Consider the following 22206-nt stretch of genomic DNA (forward strand, 5'->3'; position numbering starts at 1 on the left):
ATTGGTGAATTCCATTTTGTGAATTTTCTTGTATGTTTAAAAGAGTTACTTCAATTCACACAAAAGCCCGAAGAATCATTTGTCCAAAAAATGTATCATCTAACTTTGAATCATTTTTATTGTATAATATTAATATGAACTACAAGGTTCTGGTCCATGAATAGGTCTCTTAGATGCTATGGTAATAGTAATAATAATATTTGGAGAGTTTCTCTCATGAATTTGTGTGACTATATTATAGCTATGAAATACGGAAAAAATTTTCAAAAGCACCTAAGTCCCATTTTCAGAAGGGACTTAGGCACTCAGCAGCCTTTCCATTAGACTTTGGCTTCTAACTTCCTAGGGGTATGTCTATACTGCAGTGGGAAATGCTCTTCCCAGTGCGGGTAGACAGATGTGCTTGTTCTGCTCTAGCTAGTGAAATAAAAATAGCCGTGTGGCCACAGTAGCATGAACAGTGACTCAGGCTAACTTCCCTAATACATACCCTGAGGGTCAGACAGACTTGCACTCTGGTAGCTTGTGGGAGCTGCTGCCCATAACACCATGAGCACACTGCTATTTTTAGTGTGCTTGCTCGAGGAGAGCTAGCACATCTTTCTACCTGCACTGGGAAGCACACTCACAGCTGTAGTGTAGACCTACCCTAAATCACTATTAAATATGGGTCTTAAGCTCCTTAGTCACTTTGGTGCTTTTGAAAATTTAACCCATATCCTCTATAGTTGTGCCACACTATGCAAAGGAGTGCCATTTAAAATAAAATATGCAATATAAACAACAATTCAGCAAAAAGGACTAATCACCCAGATTTGACACAAATGAATATCCATTGGCAAATATAATGAATATAAAATAGGCCCAAACTATCCCTAAAATCCTAGTCAGGGTGTTGGAGAATGGAGAGCTCTGTAGTGGGCCTGGCAGGTTGTCTAAGCTCTGGCAGACTAAAGTGGAGAGCAAGTTCCAGATTTGAAGACATCACAGGGAGAACACCCTGCCAGCAACTCGCTCCCATTGTTTGGTAGATAGCTTCAGATCAATAGACACTCTAACATGAGTTTGACAATGTTTTATGGAAAGAGTGGTGATTGCAGGGCCCAAATCTTGAGATTTATAGGTTAAAACTAACATCTTGAATTCTACCTATCTGAAAACTGATCAGCAGCAAGTGTAGTTTGCAGAGCACCAGCTTAATGTTCTCTCAGTGTGAAATTCTACTTGATAGGCAGGCAGATGCATTCTACACTAGTTTTATTGGATCATGTTGAACACCTTTAATGGTGCAATGACAAGCAGAAATAGCTGTCAAGTACTACATCAGAGAGAAGGTTGCCCTGTTCTCACTGGGGGTAGATGAAGAAAAGCACACTTAGCCACAGCTGCTATTTTGGGCATCTAGGAGTAGCCTATGATCTTTCTAAGTTATATGGCTGTGTTTCAGATGTTGACCACATTTCTCTAAGCATGGGTGTCAATATATATTCTGCCAGTTCCTCCAGCTGCACATCCTAACAGCCTATGTTGTCCCATTGTTGTCCAGATTAACTTGTAGCCAGTTAGTCTTCACCTAAACACCTAATTCAATGGTGGAGCTGATATCCATGTGATTAAACTAGTAAGCCAGGTGATAAATGAATTGATCATGAATCTTTGACCATCTTGCCAGCATTTCCCCTCTATTCCATCTCATTAGAACTTAGTCCAAAATTCTGACCCCCCCCCCGCACCAAACAATTTCAAACAACTACTGTTTTATTTTAATCTGCCACAGAAAAGTTTTTTCTTTCTTTCCTCAAATGTGAAACTTATTTCCATGTCCCATATCTGATATTACACCTGTCCAAGTCCTAGGATGTGGAAAGATTCAGCCTGCCCCAATGATATTTCTATAGTGAAAAATATTGTAAATGTAAAATCAGATATTTTGGGACCCTATGAAGCTAGAAACAGGAGTCTTATATCATTGGATAGGGAAGATTCTAGTTTCCTAATGGGACCAATCCATCCTGTCTAGCTGTGAATGAGGCAGAGATATCAGACTTTAAATTCAGAGAGGTTTTTTTGTGTGTATGTGTGTGGGGGGGTAAGCTGTTTTAGATTATCTGTAGGGGAGTTAAGAATGGAATTTATGGTAAGTAAGGTATATAAGCCTAATAAATGTTATGGACTTTCTAAAACATACCTAAGATACTTTTTCTGTAACATCCTGTGTACAAAATACATGGTACTGTGGGTTAAAGAGTTTTATCAACACTCATTTGGGATCACCTGCGTAACTCGTGGTTTCATCAGCTGTGGTGAAGGTCATGCAGATAAAACCTTTGCACCACACCACGTAATTACGTTTCTACCAAATTCATGGCCGTGAAAAACATGTCACGGACTGTGAAATGAGACCTTCCCTGTGAAATCTAGCTATTGGAGGGGCAGCGGAACGGCAGGGCTGGGGGCACCTACCATTCACTGGGGTTCAGCGGCTAGTCCACCGGGCTGGGGAGGGACAGACCCTCCTTTTCCCCTGCACGGCCACTCTCGGGGTGAGATCAGACCAACCTCCAGCTGCAGGAAGCTCCGCTGCTGCGCTGCTTTCAGAGTCAGGTCTGAAGGCAGTAGCCACGGAGCTTCCTGCAGCCAAGGGAGATTTCCAGAGGTGGAGTGTGTGTCTGATCTCCTGCGTGCTGCTAGGAGCGCCCCTGCCAGGGGCTCCTAACTGCTGGTCCCGGCCGGGCAGGGGCGGGACAGGACTTCCTCTTCTCCTGCATGACTGCTCTTGGGGGGAGATCAGACCCAACTTCTGGGTACCTCCCCTGGCTGCAGGAAGCTCCATGGCGGCTGCCAGCTCTGAAGTCTCCCAGCAGCATGGGGGAGAAAAGACCTACCTCCACCTCCAGGAATCTCCCCTGGCTGCAGGAAGCTCCGTGACTGCTGCCTTCAGAGCCAAGTGGGGTGGCAATCCCGTGACCCCCCCTACATCAGCTTTGCGAACCCCCCACCCCCAACCTCTTTACATATATAGTTAGTGTATGTACACCCTCTTTACTGTTTGTAAAGGCCTAACCTACTATACATGTGTTCTGGAGATATTTACCAGCACCTTCTATCCCATAGGTCTCCTGTAAAATTCAGTTGCTTCGTGAGTGGAAGTCAAATTTAAATCAAGTGAAGTATTTGTACATCTAATGGGACAACAAATTTTATCCGTGAAGTAATGTCTTTGACATAGAGTTGCACTAGGGATGGTACTGAGCTAATGCATACATAAAATCAGTTTTTCAGAAAAATGTAATTTTCTAACCTTAAAATGGATACACGTGTAGCAAGTAGGCTGGAAAAGATGTATCAGTAATTCCCATTTTACCGATTTTCACTTTGGAGGTTGTTGATCTTCATGACCGTGATTTCAGTCCTGGGTTCAACCAGCAGATTTTGACTATCTCTACTAGCTATCTGGAAGAGGATGAGCCACAAAGCTATAAGGGGGGACCTCAATTTTCTTTCCTGTTGTGAAATGGGGTCATGGTATGGAAAAGGCTGAGAACCAATGATTTAAATAATTGGGAATAAAAGTACACAGTAGACACATGGTTGTGCACTGTTATACTAACATGCTGCTTCTCTCTTTTTGTTGTTGTGTTTTTGTTGGGGACAATATTTTCCAGTATTTTTAATTTTTTGTATTTCATAGGGTTCATTCTGGGAAATGGTGTAATGCAACATCATGTCCCCTAATTTAATGTGTGCAGAGTGCCTTTCACCAAACTTTTGTGCAGAGGCGATCTTTGCTGAGATTTCAGCTCTTATACATGCACATTAATTATTTGTATTATAGTAGGGACTAGAGGCTTCAACAGAGATCAGGCTCCTGTTGTGCTAGGTGTTGTGGAAACACATGGTAAAGGACAATCACTGTCCTAAAAAGGACAGCTGCTGAATAACGGATTTTTGGTTCACTAGTAATTCTGGGGAAAAAAAGTTGTTATGTTTTGGGTCAAACCATTTTTTTTAAGCAAATCAAAAAGTAGAAAAAACATCAGGTCAGGTTGAAACAAAATGTTTTGTTTCTTCCCAACTCTGAATTTTTTGATTTTGATTTGAGGCATTTTGACAAAAGTAAAAGAGGAATAGCTTCACTCAACAGTGCCAAACCAACCTGATCTCCTTGCCAAACCAACCTGATTTCCTTCTTTGAGAAAGTAACAGATTTTTTAGACAAAGGAAACACAATGGATCTAATTTACCTGGATTTTAGTAAGGCATTTGATACCGTGCCACATGGGGAATTATTAGTTAAATCGGATAAGATGGGGATCAATAGGAAAATTGAAAGGTGGATAAGGAATTGGTTAAAGGGGAGACTACAACGGGTTCTACTGAAAGGTGAACTGTCAGGCTGGAGGGAGGTTACCAGTGGAGTTCCTCAAGGATCGGTTTTGGGACCAATCTTATTTAATTTTTTTATTACTGACCTTGGCACAAAAAGTGGGAGTGTGCTAATAAAGTTTGCGGATGATACAAAGCTGGGAGGTATTGCCAATTTAGAGAAGGCCAGGAATACCCTACAGGAGGATCTGGATGACTTTGTAAACTGGAGTAATAGTAATAGGATGAAATTTAATAGTGAGAAGTGTAAGGTCATGCATTTAGGGATTAATAACAAGAATTTTAGTTATAAGCTAGGGACGCATCAATTAGACGTAACGGAGGAGGAAAAGGACCTTGGAGTATTGGTTGATCATAGGATGACTATGAGCCGCCAATGTGATATGGCTGTGAAAAAAGCTAATGCAGTCTTGGGATGCATCAGGAGAGGTATTTCCAGTAGGGATAAGGAGGTTTTAGGACCGTTATACAAGGCACTGGTGAGACCTCACCTGGAATACTGTGTGCAGTTCTGGTCTCCCATGTTTAAGAAAGATGAATTCAAACTGGAACAGGTACAGAGAAGAGCTACTAGGACGATCCAAGGAATGGAAAACTTGTCTTATGAAAGGAGACTCAGGGAGCTTGGCTTGTTTAGCCTAACTAAAAGAAGGTTGAGGGGAGATATGATTGCTCTCTATAAATATATCAGAGGGATAAATACCAGAGAGGGAGAGGAATTATTTAAGCTCAGTACCAATGTGGACACAAGAAGAAATGGATATAAACTGGCCACTAGGAAATTTAGAGTAGAAATTAGGTGAAGGTTTTTAACCATCAGAGGAGTGAAGTTTTGGAATAGCCTTCCAAGGGAAGCAGTGGGGGCAAAAGATCTATCTTGCTTTAAGATTAAACTTGATAAGTTTATGGAGGAGATGGTATGATGGGGTAACATGGTTTTAGTAATTAAATATTCATGGTAAATAGGCCCAATGGCCTTTGATGGGCTATTAGATGGGGTGAGATCCGAGTTACCCAGGAAAGAATTTTCTGTAGTATCTGGCTGATGAATCTTGCCCATATGCTCAGGGTTTAGCTGATTGCCATATTTGGGGTCTGGAAGGAATTTTCCTCCAGGGCAGATTGGAAGAGGCCCCGGAGGTTTTTCGCCTTTGTCTGTAGCGTGGGGCACGGGTCACTTGCTGGAGGATTCTCTGCTCCTTGAAGTCTTTAAACTATGATTTGAGGACTTCAACAGCACAGGTGTGAGTTTTTTTTTGTAGGAGTGGTGGGTGAAATTCTGTGGCCTGCGTTGTGCAGGAGGTCAGACTAGATGATCATAATGGTCCCTTCTGACCTAAATATCTAAGAAAAAAAACAGTGGAAGGAGCACCCCCCTTATAACCTGGAGGAAGATGAAGAAGCCATTGTCTCCCTTATAACGTTTAGCCCAGTGATTAGGGAACTCACCTGGGATGTGGGAGACCGAGGTTCAATTCTCTTCTGTCTGATGTGGAGAAAAGATCTGTACTTAGGTCTCCCACATTGTAGGAGAGTGCCCTGACCACTGGGCTATGGGATGTTATGGGGCAATTTTCTCACAGTCTCCCCTGTTGAAGCTATTCCACTTCTTATGAATAACTGAATATTCATTGGAGCAGAGCCCTGAACTTGGGTCTCTCATATCGTAGGTGAGTGCCTCCCCTGGCTATCGGATCATTCTCATGCTCTTTCCCTGGCTATTCATTGCCAGTCATAGAGGCAATTCACAGTTAAGAATAAACTATTTGCCAAAAATATTTCACCCAACTCTACTGAAAAGTTTACATTCTAAATAGACAAGTCTACAAAATTTTGAAGTGGAAACAGAGGAACACGTAGGAGAAGGAACTTGCCTAAAGTCAGACAGCAGGTCAGTGGAGCCAAGAATGGATCCCCCATCTTCTGTCTCCCCATCTGGTACACTGTCCACAGTGCCATACTGCTTCTCAAATTCAGCTTCTTGAGATAAAGGGTAAAACACCATTAACAGTCATTAGTTGTAACAGGACTTACTGTCTATCTTCTTTTGAAGGTCTCCATCCACTAGAGGGAGTGACTATTACACTGTACATATTGTGACCCAGTATGTTAAGCCGGCAAAGAACAAAAATACCTTTATAAGGCTAAATTCCCCACTGCAATGTGTAGAAAGAACAGTGATAAATATAGATAGGTATAGACTTGTAGGAAGCTTTTAGACCTTTTTTTTTTTTTTACATGAAAGTCAGGTGTTATTTCATGGAGTTGCAAGAGGGACTTCTGCAGGTGCGTACTGATATCTAAGCAAAGTTTCTTTTTGTTGATATAAGCTTTTTCTTCACATAAAGTAGAGATGTGTTAGATATGGAAACATTCAGTTCACTAGCACAAAGAGGTGTGTTTTTCCATGCACAATGTAATTTGCTTCTGCTATTATGCAGAATAGTGTGAAGGACCTGGTATATTCCTCTGACAAATCTGGTATAGAGAGAATTAATTAACGTGGGTTTTCCTATAAATGACATGCCATTTTATGATAGCAAAAAGTTTTTGTTCCTGATATCAATCATTCACTCTCTGCCAGTTCAGAAGGCTTCCCTGAAGGACTATACATTGATCTGCACATACCCAAAATACAGCAAAAACATAGCTGTATTCTGGAGATTAAAGCGAAAAAGATGTGTTTAACAATAAGAAGAAATATTAAAATACAAAATACAAAATCACCTGCACATCTACCAATGTGATATATGCCATCATGTGCCAGCAATGCCCCTCTGCCATGTACATTGGCCAAACTGGACAGTCTCTACGTAAAAGAATAAATGGACACAAATCAGACATCAAGAATTATAACATTCAAAAATGAGTCGGAGAACACTTCAACCTCCCTGGACACTCAATTACAGACCTAAAAGTCGCAATTATTCAACAAAAAAAAACAGACTCCAATGAGAAACTACAGAGCTGAAAATAATTTGCAAACTGGACACCATTAAATGAGGTTTGAATAAAGACTGGGGGTGGATGAGTCATTACACAAACTAAAAACAATTTCCCCATGCTAATTTTCCCCCTACTGTTACTCACACCTTCTTGTCAACTGTTTGAAATGGGCCATCCTGATTATCACTACAAAAGTTTTTTTCTCCTGTTGATAATAGCCCACCTTAATCGATTACTCTCATTAGCATTGGTATGGCAACCCCCATTTTTCATGTTCTCTGTGTGTGTGTGTGTGTGTATATATCTATATCTTCCTACTGTATTTTCCACTGCATGCATCTGACAAAGTGGGCTTTAGCCCACGAAAGCTTATGCTCAAATAAATTTGTTAGTCTCTAAGATGCCACGAGTACTCCTTGTTCTTTTTGCTAGTTTTTAAGGTTTGCTTAGCAAGGAAACTTGGGATACACAAAAGTTGACCAGCATTTGGGTAAGAGTTGAACCATATTGGAAATTCATTAGGTGAGACCATGGACTCTAAAAGATGAAATCAGCTGGGGACTTGAGACAGAGATTAGACATTTGACCCTCTTTTTCAGCTACTTTTACATGGTTGGCTTGGGAGAATGGAGCCTGGGAAAATGTTGTTACTTTGTTTCCTCATTTTGTTATTTTATGTGGTCCAACTATTTGGGTTAGATAGGTTTGCTGCCTGCCTTCTGGGTTCAAAACTAATTGAGTTTGTTAGCGTGCTGTAAACTAAACGGCAATGGGATGGAAGGAAAATTTCTATGAAACTCAAAAGAATCAATTGTGTACTTCCAATCTGAAATTACCATTGGCCTGACTCCCTAATGCCCTTCAGCTTGAGTAGTCAGTTACACCAGTGTAAAGTTGGTGTAAAATGCTACCCATTTTGTACCCGTTTTTCATGATGAAAATGATTATATAAGACATAGGCAACAGAGAACCAGACACTACAGTTTTGTGTAACAGAAGGGGAGCATGAAGAATAGCAAGAATATTTATTAGTGATGGGCAACTCTAAATATAGGAGGTTGGTTTGGATGAGCACCAAAACCTCAGGTACTTATCTGAACCTATCTAAACTATTATGAATTTCTTGGTACTGTAAAATGAGAATATATGTTTGGCTCCTGAGGCTATGTTTAGCTTATAATGAATCCTAACCATGAAGTAGGTGACTGATTTGCATGTTTTTAAATGCTTGATGTAGGAAGATGATTATATAAATCAAATGGTTCACACCCCCCGCCCCACCAAATATACTGTATATGTATATAAGTATATTTTTCAGTAAATACACTGAATTGTGTTTAAAATAAATCATTGTAGTCACCTGATACAGGACCCAAAGTGACAGACTTACACCTTTCTCTATTCCTTTCCCCTTGATAACTTAAAGGCTGAAGAAACTTCATCCTTATCTGCTGGAGAAGTGAAAGACGCTCCTTGGAGAAAGAGCCAGTGTAAGCAGAAAGACAAAGACTACTCCTTTCTCAACACAGGGAGGTGAAGAAGGGACCCCAAGGAGATGTAAGTAATTTATAATGTATCTGTGGCTCCGACTGATTCTAATGTGATATTGTATGCTATGCATGCTACAATACTATTGACTGGTATTGTTTAAAAAGCAAAATAGAGCATTGGAAAATGCTGTAGTGGTTGCAGAAAGTTTGAAAGTGTGTGCCCTTGTGGATGTGATAGTCAGCTCCAGAATATTAGTTTTTTCTCTTCTATTAAGTGGTACAATTTTTTGTTTTTGTGAAAATTGTGCACTGGCAATAAAAATCAGAAGCACACTTTTTTACCACTTTATAACTTTAAATCTTTGTCTTTTTTTTTAAAAAAAAGAGAAGAAGCATGTTTTTGTGCTAGTGAATGGTAGTACCAGTCTTGGAGATCAGATGCTGTTGGGCAGTGTGAAGTAAAGGAACACTTCTCTTTTTACTTTGCTGGGTGATCATTGATGCTGAAATCTTAATCTCATTCAGAGCTCTGATGTACTGCACGGTTCGTAATTTTGGTTATAGATTCTAATGCTTTGTTACTGTTTCCTGTTGAGCATTTCACATTATGGAAAAAGAGTTTTTTTACAATGTTCATTCTAAATTCCAACCACAATAGGAAATATTCCAAACCAATAGGAAGTAAAGAGTTGTCTTTTAACTTCTTGTACTAAAGGTTACGAGGAACACGATGTATTTAAATTATCTATTGCTATTTTTGAAAGCTTAAAAAATGTTATCCTGACTTTTGTCTGGCACCAAGCATTAGACCTGGGTTAGATGATATCACGTTAATGCTGTCATTGGAGTAACTGACATGTGCAAAGACATTCTTTCCCTCCCCAGGAAAGTATAGCATAGAGTAAGCTTTTCTGAGTGAGTGTTTGTTTGTTTTGGAGAGGTGGGAGAAGTAGGAGGAGGCAGGGCTTTGCACACCATTTCATTTTGTGCCAATTTTATAATGGTTTTCTCCCCATCTCCCTTCCTCTTTCATTTCATTTACCCTCTCAGTACAGATTTTGCCTCTGATTTTGGCTGCAATGCTAGTAGCTGTCTGTAAAAGTTATGAGAGCTTAAAACATTATTCATTTTTATTTTGTAAGTGCTGATGATATGCTATGCTCGGCACATATAGCATGAAGGCCCATTGAAGTCAGTGAAAAGACTCCTTTTGACTTCAGTAGATTTTAGGTCAAGACAATAATTAAAAGGAAATTCAGAAACATAACCTAGATTTAGTTGTTAAAAATGAACACTTTTTTCTTTTGAGTGCGAAAGGGATGGTATGACTAAATTATTATCCTATATGTATATAAGAGAAAGAAGTAGGCAAAAATACCCTGGGCCTGATGAATTGACCCTAGGATACTTAAGGAACTAGCCAAAGCAAACTTGGAACCATTAGTGATTATCTTCAAGAACTAATGGAGGATGAGTGAGGTCCCAGAAAACTGAAGAAGGGCAAATACAGTACCTGTCTTTAAAAAGGAGAACAAAGAGGACTAGGTGAATTATAGACCAGCCAGCCAAGGTACTACACTCAAGAAGGAAAAATCAGATGTATAAATACAAAATGGGAATCGCTGGCTGGACGGTAGTACTACAGAAAAGGATCTGGGACATGCAGTGTTGCAAACAGAATATGACCCACAATGTGATCTCATTCTGGCATGTGTTAACAGGAGTGTTCTATAAAAGACGCAGGAGGTAATTGTTCCACTCTATTTGGCACCGCTAAGGCCTCAACTGGAGTACTGTGGCCTGCTCTAGGTGCCATGCTTTAATAAAAAGGTGGACAAATTGGAGAGAGTCTAGAAGAGAGCAACAAAAATGATAATAGGTTTAGAAAACAAGACCTATGAGGAAAGGTTAAAAGATGTGGCATGTTTAGTCTTGAGAAAAGATGATTGAAGGAGACCTGATAACAGTCTTCAAATATATTAAGGGCTATTATAAAGTGGACTGTGATCAGTTGTTCTCCATGCCCACTGCAGGTAGAACAAAGTGTTATCAGCTTAATCTGCAGTAAGGGAGATTTAGGTTAGATATTAGGAAAAGCCTTCTAACTATAAGGTACTTAAAACCTGGAATAGACTTCCAAGGGAGGTTGTGGAATCCCCGTCACTGGAGGTTTTTCAGGCAGGTTAGACAAACACCTCTCAGGGATGGTTGAAGTATAGTTGGTCCTGCTTCAACATTGAGGATGGACTACAATGACCTCTTGAGGTCCCTTCCATCTCTACATTTCTATGATTTTATGAACAAATCATTAATAGGAGCAAGCACTCACCTTATGAAACAAAGTGTATGACTTTTATTATGAGCAGAGCTGGTAGAAAACCTATTGTTAAGGTTACCTTACACTTTCAACTATAAGACCCTGTTTTCAGTGCTCATAACTTTGCCAAACTTTACCTATCCAGGCTGAAGTTCTCCATGTTGGGTGTCTCCTCAGGCTGAACTGTTTTTTGAAAATTTTAGCAAGAATGGTTCTGCCATTTCTGACAATTGTTAGGGAAAAATTCGTTGTTTTGCCTTTTAAAAAAAGTCTTTCAACTGTTTGCTTTGGGGTGGAGACTTGAAATTTGATCTTGGGTCACCACTGGATCAGGGATGTGCCTTTTGCCATTCCTGTGAAAATCCATCCTAATTTGCCTTAATTATAAGCCTCTGTAAATTGCCATTTGTACATGCAAAGTAGAGGCGTGTTAGAGTTTGTCAGCAAGATTTTCAAAACTTTCTTTGTGTACTGAGGCTGTTGTCATGGATTCATAGATTCTAAGACAAGAAGTGACCATTATGATTGTCTAGTCTGACCTCCTGTGGCCATAGGACTTCCACAAAGTAATTCCTAGAGCAAGTCTGTAGGACCCTAGTCTCATTTGATACATAAATTAGGAATTGTATAATGAATGAGGATGGGGAGAAAGGATGGTCTTGTGGTTTAGTAATTGAGTGCTACCCTGCAGAACTGGATTCTATCTCTGTCTCTGCCACAGGCCTTCCTTGTGCTCTGAACCAAGAGTATAAGGGGCGATGCAGACAGTTGCCTCTCCAGTTCCTTCTTACCACTGCAGGGCCCAAGTCAGAATTCTCTATGTCCACAGATACCTCCTTGTTTCTTCATCTTCTTCAGAACCTGTTTAAATACCATGTATTAATCACCCACATGTGGAATGCACATAGGAACTAGCACTCGAAGAAGAAATGGAGGTTTCTTACCTGAAACTGGATATTCTTCTAGATATGTGATCCATATCCATTACTCATCCTCCTTCCCCTCTGCTTCATGTCCTTATGATTCATGGTTAGAGAGGAACTGGAGAGATGTCAGTCTGCACTTCCCTTTGTACTCTGTTTCAGAGCATGAGGAGGGCAAGTATGCAGGTGCAGACCAAAGGACATTGCTTACTGGAAATCTATCTCAGCCACATGGTGCACATGCAGACCCACATGTGGAATACACAGAAGGTCCACACATCTCAAAGAACCTCCAGTTACTGGTAAAGGACCTCCTGTCGCACTGCTTGGTATCACTGTGGGTTCCACTTCAGGGCAGACTGTTTAATAATATTGAAGTTAACCCAGTGCCAGCTATGGTTGTAATGCTAAGGCGTTACACCAGCTAATCACACTGCTGATTAATTCACTAGGCTTTTGCCTGTCTCATTATAGAGTTTAAACAGTCCCCTGGGAAACCCCTGTCCCATTTGACACCAAGTAAGTGGACCCCTGTGATATTAGGCTCTTTTCATTGTAATGTCACAAAGTCAAAGTTCCTCTGTTCCAAAATGACCAAACACATGCCACAGGTCAATTCCTCCTTAGATCTCCCTCGTGTATCAAATAAGACAACGGTCAGTCTGATACTGTAATAATCATATGTAGGCTTTATTAATTAAATGATAATAAAGCAAGCGATATTTACACAATACTAAGAATAATAAAGACACAGACAGACAAAGACATAAACTTTGGTTACTATCTTATAAAACTTCTGTTCAACATAACAGAGTCTTATAGGTTCAGCTTCTCAGGTTTATCCCAGCTGTGATGGCTAGGGGTCTTTTACCTGGCAGACAAAGTCCTTGCCTCTTAGGGTCCAGTCTGATTAAAAAGAACCTTGTTTCCTTCCACTTGGCAGCTTTTATCTGAAAATCCTGCCAGATGATCGTTCTGACTCCAGGGCTCACAGATGCAAAGATGGTAGTCAGGGGTCCAGGAGGTAATTATTTGGTGAAGTCCACCTGTGTGACTTATCCATGGGATGGAAGCTTCCCCTTCTCCTTTGTCCTGTAAACTGATTTCTACCTGCTGTATTGAGAATCGAGGCTACCCATTCAGTGAGCACTGTCTATCTTAGGCACTGAATGAGAGAGAGATTTTTATGGAAAAATACTGTATGATCATTTAAAGACAGCTTATGCACATGGGGGCTGAGTTCGGGTAGCACAGGCATTTCATAACTTTTGAGAGCTTGAGTTTGCAACCTTAATATTCTTGTAAAATACAATTGTATGTAGGGTATCTTTGTACTTTGGCAGCTCTTTGGGTGGTGCCTTGATGCCAGGTAACACCCCTACTGTATTAATTAAGAAGTAATAATAGCAGTGTATTACTGCACCCATATATGACGATGGCCAAAATTTTCGAATGGGTGCTTATGGGAACTGCAGGTACTTAGCACTTTCGAAAATCAGGTCACTTATCTGAATATCTTAAATATGGACTTGGGAGCCTAACTTTAAGCACTGAATTTTGAAAATTTTGTACAGCATGTGTCCAATTTGAGTGACAGATAATAGTCTGGTATTGCATGCAGGACCTTGTCGAATACCCATTGAATTCAATGGGAGACTTTCCTTTGAGTTCAATAGAGGTTGAATTGGACCCATGTAGAGTAAATGATCCTAGAACATTTGCCAACTAAATGGCCTAATTGAGTCCTTTTTCACTGCAACACAGGGCCTCTTTGTGTATTGTGAGGTGTTCACTCATGAGGTATTCATTTTTTAGTCCCTTCTGTTTTCAGATGCCTTAACAAGGCCTCTTTCAACACAATGACTGAGAGTTTACCATGTAAGGTAGGGATATCCTATTTAGATTGCTTTTGACATAGATGCTCTTCTATGAGGCTGTGTTGTAATATAAAGTTATGCTGTTATATATCCCTTGCTCTTTTTGAAATGTGCTTTGGGATTTTTAAATTCCTTTTAGGCAGTGGATCTTGATTTTAGGTTCTCCGGGTATTCAGCTTCACCATTTCTTCCATCTATCATCTATCGCTCCAGTTTACCTTTAGGGTATGAAGCCAAGTCATGGTGTGGGACTTGAATATGTGACCTATCTCAGAGGCAAAAATGTTACCATTGTCATTGACACAGACAATAACATTTCTTTCATTTGAGTGAATAAACAGAATTCTTTTTGGAAATGATAATTTATTTCCTCGTCTGTGTGTGCTGATGGTAATGCATTTTCCATGTTGAAGAAATATTTAATGTTAATCATCAGCAAAATGTCCTTTCAAATAGCATTTTAACATTAGTAATGAAGTGAATATTGCTATGAAATGTACTAATTTGTTTTTCCCCCTGTATTTTTGAGCTTTACAGGCCGAGAAATGGAAATATTTTAATTTGTTTTCTTCATACTATACTTTTTTATAGGAAGGAAAAGGAAATGAATGAGTAAGAAAAATATGCCTTTATTTTAAAGTAGATTTTACATTTTTTTGTCCAATATTGTATGGCGCAAAAGACGTTACATTAAAAAAGAATTCTGCTGCTAGTGGCACGCTTTTACAAAAATATTATTTGTAGGCTACATATTTAAATGGAAGTGACTAGACTGCATGTTTTCAGGTTGTTTGAAAATAAATAAAGAGCAGTTTGACACCTTATTGGGTAATGATTATATAGTGCTTGACATTAAATCAGTGTTTACTAACAATTACAATTATCATCGAATGTTAGATTTTTTCCCTGTAATTAAAACGATGGCAAATGTTGCCTTTTTAATGGCAACTACTGTATTTAACTTTTGATGATGGCATACGGACTTCATTGTTTTGCTCTTTTGCCAGTTTTAGTTTCTGTAATTCTGTGTTGTGTGATCATAATAGGTCTATAAAAGGCTAGAGGGAATGTGTATTAAGCAATTTTCTGCCTAGGGGTTGTGCATATGTTGCTTAATACACATTCCCTCTAGCCATAGAGATTGTATGTGCGTATGACACAATTGTAGTATAATTTTGTAATTCAATATCTTTTATTTATAATTTGCCTGTTTTCATTTATTAAAACTATTAATTTGGACAGCTGGATTTACTCCGATATTGTATTTCTCCATGTAAATGGGCTAATCAGAACATGTGTGTACTATTTTGAGTTTCTCACTTGGAACACTACTCTTGCATGGGGGATCACAAGCTGTCAGCCTCCACCCCAAACCGCACTTCACCTCCAGCATTTATAACAGTGTTAAATATTTAAATAAGCATTTTTAATTTATAAGGGGCGTCGCACTAAGAGGCTTCTGTGTGAAAGGGGTCACCAGTACAAAAGTTTGAGAACCACTGGCCTAGGCACACAATTTCCCTTTGCTCTGGCTTACCATATTTACTGGTATCACTAAAATAACAAGATGCCAATGCAAAGCAAAGCCACAATAAGTTTTTTATTTCAGGAATCTTTGCCCAACCTGAAGTAAGGATTCGCCATCAAAGGAATATTTGGTATTGTTCATTGTCACCTACTCCAAAGCAAAGTCAGCCTGTGGGCTATCCTCAAATGAGGGAAATGCCCCCATGTTAATAATTCCTAGACAAGTACTTTCTTTTTATTAGCATGCCCTTTGGCACGATAATGCCTATCAATACTTAGATCTTAGAAGTGGTGAACCATGTGCTATAAACATGATCATAACATTTCCCCAGAAACAATGTTGTGATCATTATCCCAAAGCTTTCTGGCTCAGATCCCCACCTGATGTAAATAAATGCAGATCCACTGAAGCTGGCCCTCTGTTTAAAATTGAGTTCTTTGATTTTATGGGCTTCCCCTACCCCCCCATTTGGAGAACTTTGAGTTGATATATAGGGTTGTTTTCCACCCTCCACTAGTTTAAGGATGCTCAACTTTGAAAGGCATCATCTGTGCTATCACAACAGCCTATCAGAGAGAGCCTAGTTTTGAAAATTGTAAAACTCCAGTTCCGCCAAACTGCTTCTGAACAGTATGTGATGGGTTAGTGTATATACGTGTCGGTATCAATTTTCTGTTTTGTTAAAGTGTTAGCCAATGCATATGTTACAGATATGTTATATATCTCTCTTTTGCTCTCTCCCCCCACCCACATTAATAACCATTATTCGAAATATCCCATAACAGTACAACTTGGGATTTGGCAAAGGCAGATAGGAAAACCATCAAAATCAAGTTATGTAAGTACAGGTAGGGAGTGCCTTCATGGCCCAGCTAGTTTTTAGAATGCTGTGCTTGAAAACAGAGATAAGAGGGGTACACCATAATACCTGGAAAAAAGGTGATTGGGAGATTTTAGTCTTGCTTGACATATACAGTGCCTTTTACGTGTAAAGAGGTCTGGTATCAATACAAGGGATTTGGGAGGAGGCGCGGGGGTGTATTTTGGACCACACCTTCTGTGTAAGATGAACTGAACATGCTGCGAGAACCCGGTTCCTAGAAGGATTGGTGATGCATTAACTCTTTCTTCCCTGTACCATACTGTTTTGTCTACAGACAATACATTGTCTGAGTGGGGCTATTTGGTCTCTTGAACATTATTAATATCGAACTGCAAGTGTAGTCAAAATCAATTGGCTATACATTTTAATCCATAAATACCTTTTTGAGTGGAAACCGCTCTGTGCCTTCACTGTTGTCTTTTTAGCTCCAGTGTGGACTGAGATTCCAGCGTGTGTTAGCTGAGGGCTAAACAGTGCAAAACAATCAAGCCTAGTTAATCCGCGGGTCTCCCATTCGAATGGAAGCCCCTTAAGTCAATGAGTTATTTGCTGCCCAAGGGACCAGTTCATCCAAGGTGGATATGTAACCAAGCGATTGATCACCCGATGAGAAACTTCAAGCCACAGAGGAGAGTCATCTCATGAGGGTGTGTGAGACTCAAACTTTATAAAAGGAGGGCTGTCTCACTGACCAGGTCCAGAGAGAGAGGTGACCAGGATCAGAAGGCAAAGCTGTGCAGGAGAAGGAGGAGAAGAGGGTCCTGGGACCCTGAAAGCATAGGTGCTGGAACTAAGGGTGCTGCAGTACTCCCTGGCTTGAAGTGCTTTCCATTATATACAGGGGTTACAGTTTGGTTCAATGGCTCTCAGCACCCCCACTATACAAATTGTTCCTGTACCCCTCCCTGAAAGCACATTGGCCAAAACCCAAAGGGCTCTGAGTTGTAAGGAAACTGAACCAGGGATTTGCATGTAGGATTTTGTTTTTTCCTTGGATCTGATTATCTCTTGTTCTTTATCTGTGAGTAAAGTTTGATAGGGTTAGAAATTCCTTTGCAAAGTCTGTATTGCCCTGGCTTTCATTGTCACATAGTCCCAAAAGGGGAAAACAATAATTTGGAAGGTACAGAGATTTGGTGGAATTGTGGCAACCGCTAGTGGGGAGGGTTGGGGGAGCTGGCATTAGTTTCAGAGCCTAAGCAATTGGACTATGAAGCTTCATCTCTCAGGGAGGGGTCTGAGGCAGGATATATGCCCAGAAGTCCAGAACCAGAGACAGTGCTTAGACTGTGCTCAGACCCATCAAGCCAAGAGCATGTGGGGCCTTAGATCTATCCACATGTACAGAAACCTGCTCAGTGTCCACCAGGGGAACCTAATTCAGGATTGTAACACCGTAAATAGGGCAGATGTAACCAAGCAGATACTGCAATATCAGTGGATTCCTTCTGTATTATAAAAATTGCAGGTAAGGAAACTAATTTATCATATATTGAAGCAGTTCCCATCTCTCTGAGTAACAAAGTTTCCAGAGCACTGTCAGCTTGACTCAAAATTTGAAGTCAAATTTTTGTCTGGGCAGAAAGTGAAAGATGTTTTACCCATTGTCCCAAGTAATAAGAGGCTATTTTACAGAGGCTGACAGTATCTCAAATACTAGATATTTTACTCCTAAAATTATGCATATACTCATTTATAATTCTTGTTTTTAAGTATAATTCTTATAGGGAAGGGAAGAGATGAGACATATGACAAGGGAAAACTACTTATCTGTAATTTGCTTTGTTATAGTTCCCTCTTTCTCATCCTACTTAAAGTGGATGGGAAAGTGGGTGATTGGCAATCCAGATTGGGTTGGGACACTGACAGTCTTCCTTCCTTTCTGCTTCCTGATAGGTGGAATCATGTTAGTGTAATGTGAGATAATTTTCCTTCAAGATGGGGAAAAGAAGGAGAACATGGCAAACTGAATTATTGGTAAAAAAAATTTCTTCTATAGGTGGAGGTCAGATAAAGAGGCACCTTTTAGAAGATTGGATGTCAAGGCACTTCACAAAAGTCATGATTTTATAGACTGATCTCATGCTACGTTTCATTGTAGGGGCCCGGCATTGAGCCAGCAAGTAGCTGGAATATGGTATGGAACATGCATTTTATAACTGAATGGAGTAGTCTTCATATATCAATAAACCTTTTGTAGGATTACTGTCTGTTGATAAACAGTTTCAATGTTATGCTCCAGAGTAAGAAATCTTTGAATAGTACTGAAGGGATTTTTTTGTGTGGGATCCTTTGGGACATAAGGTACTACATATCTAATAATAGTATGTTGCACTTCATTAGAGGATTTCAAGGTACTTTATAAACATTAATGAATTAAGTATCACAATTTAATGAAGTGTGGAGTGCCACTAAGACTGCTTAAGTCATTAGCTGTGTTGCAGCAGAGGAATGAAATCTCCTTTGCAGTATTTTATGTCACCTGTCTGTGCTAGATGTGAAGAAATCAAAGCACAGAGAAATTAAGTGACTTGGTGAAGCACTAACTGCAGAACCTAGGGGACTGATCCAACTTCTGTCAAAGTCAATGGAAAGGCATTAATTTCAGTAGTAGCTGGATCACACCTCTAGGTATCTGGATTCCTAGTCCCATCCTTTAGCCATAGTATCTCTCTCCATTAACCATGCAAAGAACATGGCCGGTGCTAGAGCTCTCAAGGGCCTGATTTCCTCTCTAGGAAGAAAATAGTACTGCTGAGTACTTTCAATAAAAGGAAGTTAATTCTAGATATCCAGATTAATTTTCATGTACCACTCACCACTGTAGAATTTGAAATACGATATAATTTTATGGACAATAACACAAGTTGTTATTTTGCTAATGTAATGCATTTGGTAGATGCATATATATAGCGTAGCATTCTCATATTGTTTTGGATTTGCTATTATGCATATAATTGGACTAAACATCCTATTTGTATGGGGGAATCCATTCTTAAATTCATTTTGATTAGCATTATGGGTTACAAGTAAACACAAACAGCTCTTCAGGGAAAGAACTATTTACAAAAGATGGTAGTTTCACTAATACCGTGGTTAAGAAGTGTAAGAGCAGAAGCCATCTGTTTTGTGGAAGCCTAGACTAATTAAATAGTTATCACCAACAATGCTATTTAGGGCTTCTTAAATGTTTCTATATAGAAAAAATAGATGGGCTTGATGAGGGAACTGTAAAAAGGGCTTCGTTTTTTTAACACTATAGTATTGGTGCCTTGTGAAGTCTCTCTATTCTAAGTTAAAAGAAAAGGAGTACTTGTGGCACCTTAGAGACTAACCAATTTATTTGAGCATGAGCTTTCGTGAGCTACAGCTCACTTGAAGTGAGCTGTAGCTCACGAAAGCTCATGCTCAAATAAATTGGTTAGTCTCTAAGGTGCCACAAGTACTGAAGTGAGCTGTAGCTCACGAAAGCTCATGCTCAAATAAATTGGTTAGTCTCTAAGGTGCCACAAGTACTCCTTTTCTTTTTGCGAATACAGACTAACACGTCTGTTACTCTGAAATCTATTCTAAGTTGTCTCAAATAGCCACCCTACCATTTAAGAGTTATCAGTAATAATTAAAAAATGTTCTTAAATATTGTTTCTGTTCTAGATCTCATACTAAGTAAAGTATTTTGTAGTGAAATCAGGAAATTGTTTCTCTCTCTCTCCTTTTTCTATATTAACACATGCAAAAGTGTGGGTTCTCAGCTGACATAATTTTGGCTAAAATCTTAGTTTTAAATAGAAACTGAGTATGGTTATGCTAATAGATCCTCATTTGTAATTTAAACTGCAGCTGTTAACATTCAATAATGGAGCCATACATCAAGGAGTTTTCTACAAAAACAGAAAAATATTAATTCTTCACCCTCAGATCTGCAAATCCAGACTGATGGGATTTCAGCTCTTCATCTTTTAGTGACAGGCAGTAGCATCAGTGGAATAAAACTAAATTTTGATCCCCTTTCTCTCCACCTCCTTTCCCCAGTTTTATTCTGACTGAAAGAGAGTGAGGCAGTTTTAGCTGATTTTCTTGTACAGAGGGGAGAGCCGTGCTATCCCAGGTCTTTTAGGGATAACAGCTGCTTTGGTGGAAGAGTTAAATGATGCTCTGATTCCCAAGGTGCATCTACTGCCTTCATTTACGCTGGATATGATGGAAATGATTTCTGAGGTCTTTATTGGGGCAGAACCTGTCACAGAACTGGAAGACACTCCAGCCATCCATTGTGAAGAAGAGTAGTTTTATTTTCCAGTTACAGAAGCAGAGGACACTGAACAGATTCTTCCAGATTTTTTTTCCATTTTTAATTGATTTTTTTTACAACCAAGGGATTTGAAACAATTCATTACATACATATCTTAGTAGGCTAATCTTGCTAAGCATTCCAGACATGCATACGTTAATGTAAAGTCCTACAAAATTTATGAAGAAAAAGATGCCTGCAGGTATTTTAAAGTTGAGAACCTACTGTGTCTTTGTAAAAATTTGGCTTGAGGCCCTACAGCTAAATTCTCCAGTTCCTAAACTGTCCTTAGGTGAATGGCTGCTAATAGCTGAAGAGGAGCGGTCTGAGGCTCCATCCCTCCATCTGGTTGAAAATATCTGATAAGATCCAGACACAAAATTCACTCCACTTGATTATGCGGATGCAAATAATATTTATATAGCTTGCTGCCTTATTTGTGGGTAAAAACAGACAAAATTGTGCCTGCAGTAACAGAGAATATCTGTAAAAATTGGTCTCCGAATGTTGGTTTAAAGGTTGTGTCCTTTTGAAGGATTTGAGGCGGTTTAGGTACTTATGTCACTCTAGGGACTTTGAATGGTGTAAGGTTTTAAGGCAGGCTAAGTATTCCAGGAAGTTTAAGAGCTTATGGCATCGTAAATATTTAAGATGATTTAAAAGGTTATGTCCTCTTCAGTATTTGAGTTGGATTAAGTGCTCATATTGCCTTAAGGACTTTTCATTTTTTTCCTTAAAAATAACCTAGGAAATTAAATGCAAAAAACTGTGCTAATGCAACATGTAAGTTGCTAAGTTAATAAATGCAGATTCCAACAGCAGTATTAACTAGGTCCTGTTGCTCATAAAATACAGGAGAGCAATTATTCATCTTCTCAGACAACAGGAGTGTGCCTAGGTGAGAGGAAAGGTACATCACTCAAGTGATCTTGGGAGGAAAGCTGGAAGGGGGAAGGCTTTATGCCTTTGAAAGAGAGTGAACCAGGAAATGGCTCTTGCCTCATCTTTTGAATAACTTTCCTCAACAGAGGAAGCTGTGGTGTTCTTGTGTGAATGCTGTCCCTGGCCTACACAGAGGCATTTACGTTTATCAGTGCCAGCTATGTTTTCACACCAAGTGGGTGTCTTATATTCTGAGTATAGGCTTTTATTTAGGAGTTTAAAGATGGATTTAGGAGCCTAACTTTAGACACCTAGATTTGAAAATGTGGGACTTAAAGTTCTATCACCAACAGAAAAAGTGCTAAGAACATTAAAATGGCTGGGCTAGGTCAGACCAAAGGTCTATGTAGAGCTGTTTTTCAACAATGGCCAATACCAGATGCTTCAGAGGGAATGAACAGAACAGGGCAGTTATTGAATGATCCGTTCCATCATCCACTCCTAGCTTCTAGCAATCAGAAGTTTAGGGACACCCAGAGCAGGTTGCATCCCTGACCATCTTGGCTAATAACCATTGATGGACCTCCTCCAGGAGCTTATCTAATTCTTTTTCGAACCCAGTTATACGTTTGGCCTTTAGAACATCCCCTTCCAACTAATTTCAGAGGTTCATTGTGCATTAT

General features: G+C 39.6%; 1 protein-coding gene across 15 annotated transcripts in view; it reads left to right on the forward strand.

Moving 5' to 3' along the window:
- Positions 1-22206, forward strand: part of FOXP2 (forkhead box P2) — a 557106-nt gene that overhangs the window by 68282 nt on the left and 466618 nt on the right. For all 15 annotated transcript variants that reach the window (XR_007354635.2, XM_075124431.1, XM_075124433.1 and 12 more), the window contains exon 2: positions 8759-8889. The gene's annotated coding sequence lies outside the window, so the exon portion shown is untranslated. The remainder of the gene's footprint in view (positions 1-8758; positions 8890-22206) is intronic.

The sequence above is a fragment of the Caretta caretta genome, chromosome 1 (assembly GCF_965140235.1).
Source record: "Caretta caretta isolate rCarCar2 chromosome 1, rCarCar1.hap1, whole genome shotgun sequence".
NCBI classification, from domain to species: Eukaryota; Metazoa; Chordata; order Testudines; family Cheloniidae; genus Caretta; species Caretta caretta.